General features: G+C 39.8%; 1 protein-coding gene across 5 annotated transcripts in view; it reads left to right on the top strand.

Moving 5' to 3' along the window:
• efnb1 (ephrin-B1) overlaps positions 1 to 8,987 on the top strand; it is a 214,579-nt gene that overhangs the window by 116,173 nt on the left and 89,419 nt on the right. Inside the window, exon 1 of one of the 5 annotated variants that reach the window (XM_043704785.1) lies at positions 6,996 to 7,014. The exons of the other annotated variants lie outside the window; for them this stretch is intronic. The gene's annotated coding sequence lies outside the window, so the exon portion shown is untranslated. Of the gene's footprint in view, positions 1 to 6,995; positions 7,015 to 8,987 lie in introns of those variants that run through there. 5 annotated transcript variants of the gene reach the window in all.

Here is an 8,987-nt window from a genome sequence, read left to right as displayed (position 1 = left end):
GGAACACTTCAACCCCAGGGCATCAATGTGGACTTCAACAGCTTCCTCATTTCCCCTTCCCCCACCTCATCCTAGTTTCAAACTTCCAGTCCCCTTGACTTGTCCGGACTTGTCCGACCTGCCTAGCTCCTTTTCCACCTATCCACTCCACCCTCTCCTCCCTGACCTATCACCTTCATCTCCTTCCCCACTCACCCATTGTACTCTATGCTACTCTCTCCCCACCCCCACCCTCCCCTAGCTTATCTCTCCACGCTTCAGGCTCTCTGCCTTTATTCCTGATGAAGGGCTTTTGCTTTGATATGTGGTCAAGTCCCTAATCATGCACAGTTGTTGCTGGTGTCTTTCAGATGCAACTTGCTCAGGCAATCCAGTGTTGCAATGTTCCTTCAGTCTATCTTTCAAAAGAACATATGGGTTTCTCCTGAACTCAACAAGTGTTTTCTTTTCAGAAATGAGAAGGATCCGCTGGTCAGCTTGTTCTTAGTAGGCTTTCAACCATCTGACCCAGATAAAAACAGAAGCTTTCTGAGGCAGTCTCTATTCAAAATTGGCCCAACAGACATGTAGCAAAGGAAGAAGTTATCATCAGTCATGTGATTTCTAGGAAGCCTTGCTTTTTAAAAAAAAACACTCCGTTGTCCACAATGACCTTTTCAATGACATATTTTAAAGATGTCATTCTAGGTAATACTACATAACTTGAAATAAATCAATTTTTCCACAATCCTTCAAAACTTAAGTACTCCGGACAATATTAAATTTGAAGCATCTGCATAATTGTCAGAAAATGTTCGTGAGAAAAAGATTAGTTGGTTCATTGAACCCATCTTAAACATGCACGATTCACCAAAGCATCATAACTCCCTCTGTCTTGTTATTTTGTGATGTTTGTGATTATTTAATGTTAATTAAATAATCCTTGGCTGAGCCTAGGCTGGGAGTGATTCTATCAGATGTCAAAAGCCAGATGTAATATCTTTAATCACTAAAAATATCTGAGATGTTCCTTCCTGAGCCCCAAGATGATCAAAAAAAGATTCCAGGCAATTAGAAGAGGTACCAGCTAAAATCATTCCCAACTTCTGCAAGTCGTGATATTGCTTTAGCAAACAATGTGTCCAGTTTAAAAAAAAATGTTACATTGAATTAGTACACAGCAATCCAGCCTGAAGTTTGTTCTCATGAAACAAAAAAAGCAAAGAACTGTGGATGCTGGAAATAAGAAACAAAAACAGAAATTGCTGGCAAAACTCAACAGGTCTGGCAGCATCCTGATTTCGGATTCCTGATAAAGGGCTTTTGCCTGAAGCGTTGATTCTCCTGCTCCTTGGCTGCTTCCTGACCTGCTGTGCTTTCCAGCACCACACTCTCTAATCTCCAGCATCTGCAATCCTCACTTTTGCCTCTGTGGAGAGAAAGCAGAGGGAATGTTTTGAGTCCAGTGACCCTCCTTCAGAACTCTTCTGAAGAAGGGTCATTGGATCCAAAACATTCTCTCAGCTTTCTGTCCACAGGTGGTGCCAGACCTGCTGAGTTTTCCCAGCAATTTGTGTGTTTTTTGTTCTAGTGAATTCTGGCAGAAAGCAAGGAACCTCCTGAAAACTAGTCTTATCTTCACTTGCATAATTTCTAGTCATGACACCAGCTCAAATAGTCAATCCACAGCAGTACAGTCTAATACACTGAACGTTTTAAATAAATCTCCACAGGGTCTAAATATTCTATTGGAACAACACACCCCGTGTCTCCAAGTCTAATTAAAGGGTTTTTCAGCTACAGGTCACATTAGCTGCCTTCCTTCAAACCTTTCCATGGACCTTAATATCACACTGAATGTGAGGAAACAACATTTGGAACCTATTGGGTGTGATTATTTTGTGTGGTAGTGCTTAGCGGATGATAGGGAATCAGCAGCCCCTTTATTATCGATGCTTCTCTCAGCTTCCTTTGCTTTCATGCAAGGGTCTGAAGTGGATAGACCAATTTCATGGCCACCCCTGCACCCTCTCTACCTAACTCCGAATGAGGCCTAACCAGGATCTTGTTTCCAGGACCAAGAACATCATAATTTGTTTCATAACAGATTGTTCTAGTATTTTTCTTTCCTTGCTAATAGCCTCTCAACATTGATTGTGCACCTTCAGAGGGTTGTGTGTATGATGCCGAGGTCATTTTGCCACTCAACAGACTTGAATTCTCTGGACTGTTGTTTTTTTTTACTCTGTTATGCATTCTAGGTTATTCAATAAATGTTCTATTTCAAGTTTACAAAATAATTTGTATATGGAGTCCTGCCTTTCCCAAAAGAAATTAAAATCAAAAAGCAGTTGGAGAGTTATGCAAAAACGAGGAGGAAGCAGAAGTCTCCCGTCACAAAGACAAAAACAGTTTTTTTAACTAAAAAATAAACCAGGTTGTCCTCTGCCAGACTGAATTTGTTGCATATGTTAAAGCTCATGTATATTCATGGAGTCTCATTAATATTCATACATTGTGTATCTCATTAATATTTATGTTGGTGCTAAGCAGTTCTGCTTGTTGTCTTTTCCACTACATGAAGCATGTGACAACAGTTCTGTGTCACCACTGAAGCTGGGAGGCAAATCACAGAGATGGAAAAAGGGGGAATTTTAACTGTAGGGGAGGAGTATTGTAGAAGGATATTAAAGGAATTCTGTCTCTGTGGAGACATATCTGGCAATTCTTGTTCCATTTTATGACAAATATGGCATTGAACTACACATCCTGAATTACATTATTCTGTTGTGCTCTACATGGCAGACGGCTTTGTGGTTTTTATACATTACAGAAAAATGTTTCCCAAATACTTTTCAATGTGAATACACAAGAGATGTCTCAAAATTATGTACATGTGTAGCTATAGATTTTGAGACCTGCAGTTGAAGTGGTAATCATTACTTTTGCTGCTGATCAATGCAACAAAAAAAGAAGTGATGCTTTCTGGAAAAAACATGAGGACAGAATCAAGGTAATTTGCTCAGACTCTCCTGTTCAAGTGAAGCTACTTGAACAGCGTACCAAAGTAAGGTCCAGTGTAATATTTGTGCCTTTGAGATAGGAAGGGAAAAGAACAAATGTTCTGTACCATTGAGCACAGTGAATTTGCAAAATAGAATTGTGGTGGCAAGTAGGACACTGGTAGATAATCTCTATGCTAGTGTTTCGAAGAAAAGTGAGAGGCATTCCCTCCGCAAATAGTGACCCAGCGTCTTTCATTACCGGATAATAAGTAGTGCATTATTTTTCCCACTTCAAACTGCCTTTAACTTCAATTTACCTTCCTGACACACATACATTCATCTCTACATGCAGTATGAGCCACAATTTTTTTTAATGTGCCCTTTGATTAAACTCCAGGTTTTTGAACCTTTGCAAAAAGGACATAAGAATACATAAAAATTAAAGCTAAATAATCTGTACTAGATTATTTAGATCTGGACTAGAAATCTCTAATGAACAAAGTTTGGTGTTGGTGTTATATTATACAGGTTAGAGTGGGGGTGGGCATTGGAATCAGGGTGTTCTGGTTGACTCGGATTGTAAGATAAGTAGCAAGGAATTTGGCCCTTTGAGCCTACTCTGCCATTCGATAGCAGAGGCAAAAGTGAGGACTGCAGATGCTGGAGATCAGAGTCTAGATTAGAGTGGTGCTGGAAAAGCACAGCAGGTCCGCAACATCTGAGGAGCAGGAAAATTAACATTTCGGGCAGGAGTCTTTCATCAGGAATCAACAGCAGAGCTGATCTGATTGGGGCATTATGTTCACTTACCGGTCTGTTTGGTCCTCCCCTACCACCATTCCTTTGATTCCCTTGTCCATTTAAAAATCTATCACATTCAACCTTGATTACACTCAATGACCCCAATAAGCTACTCTCTGGGGAAGAGAATTTGGAACTCTAACAACCCTCTGGTACAAGAAATTCCTCCTCATTCTGTCTTAAATGGGAAGCCTCTTAATTTTAAACAGTGCTTCCAAGGTCTAGATTCTACCAAGAGGGGAAACAAGCAGTTCTCATCTGCCCATCCCCCTTAGAGCTATATCAATATGACCATCTTCTCCTCCTCTTTTTTTTTCCCTAATGATATCAGCCCAAACTTGGACACTCGACAAGGGCGCTATGTGAAGAGAATTTCACTTTCTATTATTCAACTGGTCTGTATCTGTGCATCAGACATGTTGATATTTGTCCAAATTTGCCTTTATTACTTTAGACCTCCAAGACTACTTTTTATCATGTGTGTATATATATATAAATGTTTGGGAAAGCAAATCTTCTCAGGACTTATGCATTGAAAGGTAAGGTCCAAAGGAGTGTTGCTGAACAAAGAGACCTTGGAGTGCTGGTTCCTTGCACCTTGAAAGTAGATTCGCAGGTAGATAGAATAGTGAAGAAGGCGCTTGGTATGCTTTCCTTTATTGGTCAGAGCACTGAGTAAAGGAGTTGGGAGGTCATGGTGTGGCTGTACAGGACATTGATTAGGCAACTGTTGGAATATTGCGTGCAATTCTAGTCTCCTTCCTATCAGAAAGATGTTGTGAAACTTGAAAGGGTTCAGAAAAGATTTCCAAAGATGTTGCCAGGGTTGGAGGATCTGAGCTACAGGGAGAGGCTGAACAGGCTGGGGCTGTTTTCCCTGGAGCATCGGAGGCTGAGGGGTGACTTTATAGAGGTTTATAAAATCATGAGGGCATGGGTAGTATATATAGACAAAGTATTTTCCCTGGGATGGGGGAATCTAGAACTAGAGGGCATAGGTTTAGGGTGAGAGGGGAAAGATATAAAAGAGACCTAAGGGGCAAATTTTTCACTCAGAGGGTGATATGTGTATGGAATGAGCTGCTAGAGGAAGTGGTGGAGGCTGGTACAATTGCAACATTTAAGAGTCATTTGGATGGGTATATGAATAGGAAGGGTTTCGAGGGATATGGGCCGGGTGCTGGCAGGCTGGACTAGATTGGGTTGGGATATCTGGTTGGCATGGAAAAGTTGGATCGATGGGTCTGTTTCCATGTTGTACTATAACTCTATGACATCAACTGTGAGTTGAACTTTTGAATTTGGCATGCTGAGGTTTCTGCATGTTTTAGCACAATGCGGATACAACCACGCATGAATTGAAAAATAGTTCCCTTTGTTCGCACTCCTGATTTAACATTGTCTACCTAGGCTTTCATGAAAAGCAAGCAGTGCTTATTACGTATAATGGCTGATCTAAATAGAAATAATGAAAGCAGTCTGACTCTTATATACATTCATTCCAAGAGTTCACACAGACACACAAATAAATTACAAAATGGAAGGAGTGTTTAAGTAGTTTAAAAGTTCAAAAAGTCAGTTATATTTAGATTTGGTGGACGGCTGCCTTGGTTGGTTTCAAACTGGGTTCAAGAATCTTATCAATTTCTGTGACAGGGTGATCTAAAGCTGTTCTGTAATGTTTTCTATTTGATCTCCTGGAGTCAGCAGCTGCTGACTGGTTCTTAGCTGCTGCCCATGGTGTATAGCTGATCAAATAACATCAGGGCTCAAGCTTGCAGGATAGATGGAGAGACAGTGAGTGTCCACACAGGGTCCGCCTTCTCCTGGAGTAAAACAGCTAATGAAATACAAACATAATAGCTTGTTCCACACCCAGGACTGAATCTTACATGTTTTTTCAGGCCAAGTCTAAGTGTTGTTGAGGTTTTTGGAGGGCTTTGTGGTGCGAGGCCAAATGAGGTTTCTCACCCTATCTTCCTAAACATAGCTCCATAATCAACTATTATGGTGTCTTCCATGTCCCATTCCACACCATCTTATCATTGCTGTTTCTGCAATGACTCACCATTCACCGGATTTCTGCCAAAACACTGGCAATCTATCCATCTACAGCATCTTTACAAGATCATAGTGCAAGTCCAGCTGCACAGTCAGTTTGCAGCCGCCCTGCATGGTTGCTGACTTTTACCTGAACATGACAGACAGGAGCAAATGGGTGTCCAGTTTTGGAGATCCTGCTGAACAGGAACATTCTCCTCCCCCAGGACCAGCAGAGGAGGCCACAAAATCGGATTATGTCAGCCTGGTCCAAGGTTGCCACCCAAGTTAAAGCTTGGTTGTCTGAAGGGATGCCCAGCAATGTAGGAAGAAGGTAAATGTCCTTCTGCGCACCACCAGGGTGTGCTACCATCTTCTCTCTGATACTTCAAACTTACTCTGTATCTGTTATTGTACTCAGCTCACACCAAGGCTGAGGCTCTGATACCAACATTATTGGCTGCGGTAAAAAAATTTCTTCGGGTGTTATTTTGGCTATAACTGTCCAGGTTAGCTATGTAGTTCCAGCATTGTTGATGTGTACAAATCTTTCTCTGTACACATCTTCATTTAACATCTGAACAGTTTTGTGAAGTTTGGGATTATCACTTTGCATCAACTAAACGCACAGCATTGTTCAACATTGTAATGGATTGCTAAATTGCTTGGTAAAGTGAATTCAGAAGTGGGATACAGTTTTAAAGTATAAATGCCATTTAAGACATATTGCTGTATACATGTTTGTACATGCAGGATGCATTTTCCTTTCGCAACAGACATTATATTGTGTAAGGTGAGAAAAGTGCTATCAACTCACTGTTACTACCTGAAAACTTGAATAAGTAATTAGGACAAAGCCTTCTCTGCAGTATTGATCTGACAAACATGCTAACAAGGAGCCAAAGTACATCATTTAACCTTTCGAGCCTCCTTCGCTGTTCTCTGAGATCACAGCTGATGTGTTTTTGAACTGCATTGTTGGAACTGCTATCTCTTGAAGGAGTGTTTAAATTGAAGCTCTGCCTGCCAATTTCATTGTCTCATCGGATAAAAAAATCCCATATAAAATGCAAACAAGGTTTCATGGAATGGTAGTTTCCTCGATTAATATCACCAAAGAAAGATCACTTATCTCATTGCTGGTTTTGGAACTGCTCAATGTTTGCCTGATGCCTCTACCTATGCAATAGTAAGTACAGTTCTATAATTAACTCATTTAGCTGTGAACCATTTTGGACATAAGTTCTTTCTTTCTGTATACTACACATTGTCAGTTATGACAAACTTAAGCTCATGCTTTTTCAATCTGGATGCAGATTTCCCTTATTGTTGGGGTGATGTCCATGGACTTTAACAATGGTTGAAGTGCCTTGCTGCCCTGGATAGGTAGGTCAAGAGCTTAGTCCCCTATGGCAAAAATCAAAATGAAGGACCTGATGTTATGTGTTGCTGAAATGCCTCTTTGCCTCCTGAGGCATATACACTGTGTTATTCATGCTACAGGGCACAATCACATGCCTACAGAGAGGAATAACTATAAATAGACTTTGATATAATCGAAGTGACATTAAATTCCTGTTGAGCCTCCTGGGTAATTGCTCTCTCTCTCCTCAACTTGTTTTTTCCCTTTTGTGTCTCTCCATCTTATCACAGCATTGTTAACTGTTTGTAGTTTGAGTTTTTTTTTACTTGTTTGTTCTTTTCCTCTTTATTCTTTTTATTTCTCATTAACATCCATGGCGATAATTGATTTTAATCAATGATAGACCATACTGTCAGAGACAGTAATTCTTGTATCTTCTCAGATTAATTTAAGAAACAGGCAAGTAAAGGATGAAGGAGATAATGCTCTTATTCCTGCCTTAACAACAATGGAATCACTGAGAAATTCTTGCTGTTAATGCACACTATTTGCATAAATATTCTTCTGGGGTCAATCTTACTCAACTTGAGCTGCATCATATTGTAGAAAAGCTACTTATTTCCAATGCAGTAGAATTATTGTGTTATCTGTCTGATTACCTCGGAAAGGTTCCAGCAAAGTTGCAAATCGTTAACTTGACTGTGTTTGTGCATGTCTCTCTCTTTTTTTATATTTCTGAAGTAGTTTTATGAGAGCCACATTCATTGATCCATGACTTTCTCCTCTTTCTTATTTCTGCCTTCCTAAATATCAGTTATGATTTTCAATGATATAAGGAAAGGAATCTGGTTCCACTTTTCAATTTGATACAGAAGATCAACAGCCCACGAGAATGTGACTCTGTATTGTAGTTCAGTTTCAGAAGATCAAGTTGTGTTCATTAGAGTAATGTCAACAGTGAGCATACTTTATGGCTACAGTAAATTACATGCATTAGTATATATTATTATATACTTTATTATGCAGAGTATTATGTATTCTGCATATATAATTGCACATGCATAGAGGCATCTGGTGTCTAGGTGCTTTTACATTACAAAGCTGTAGTTGCCAATTAAATACACTAGATCTCTTGTCTTAAAGGTTGACTTTGTATCATGAATCTGTATCATGTGAAGAGCTGTTGTATTTGCTGTTGCACTTTGGTTTCTGAGGGAGAATGAGGTTGGACCAGAGAATAAGTGGCAGGGGGGGGGAGGAATGACAGCAGGAGACTGACGTGGACTAAACAAAAAAAAAACTGAAAGAACTGAAGTTCTATGAAGGGTCACTAGACCTACGATGTTAACTCTGATTTCTCTCCACAGATTCTGTCAGTCCTGCTGAGCTTTTCCAGCAATTTGTTTTTTTTCTGGCATAAACAAGTTAGGAAAATGTATACTGAAATATGTTTATGTTGGGGATATGAATAGAAACCTGTTGTATCCTGCATAAGTTGGCAGAAACAATAAAGTATGTGGTAGCATGTGACCAACTGAGTTTGTGAACCATGTGAAAGACTCTATGTTGGTAAAGGAATGAGGTGTTTACACAGCGAGATTAGTTTAATCCCACCATGTTCATGTTCCTGTTGTAAAGTACACCTTCATTTACTCGACACTGTTTTTGGCTTTTGGGTGGACATGGGCTTTCAGTTTTAAAGTATTTGCCATGTTATCAAATCTCCTTTGTTTTTTTTTATTCATGAAGTTTGCTTTTTAAAGGTTGCATTTTTGAGTAGGAATCTTTCTCCATTTCAA

The sequence above is a fragment of the Chiloscyllium plagiosum genome, chromosome 15, assembly GCF_004010195.1.
Source record: "Chiloscyllium plagiosum isolate BGI_BamShark_2017 chromosome 15, ASM401019v2, whole genome shotgun sequence".
NCBI lineage: Eukaryota > Metazoa > Chordata > Chondrichthyes > Orectolobiformes > Hemiscylliidae > Chiloscyllium > Chiloscyllium plagiosum.
The sequence above is the reverse complement of the archived record's forward strand: the minus strand, read 5'-3'. Positions and strand labels throughout refer to the sequence as shown.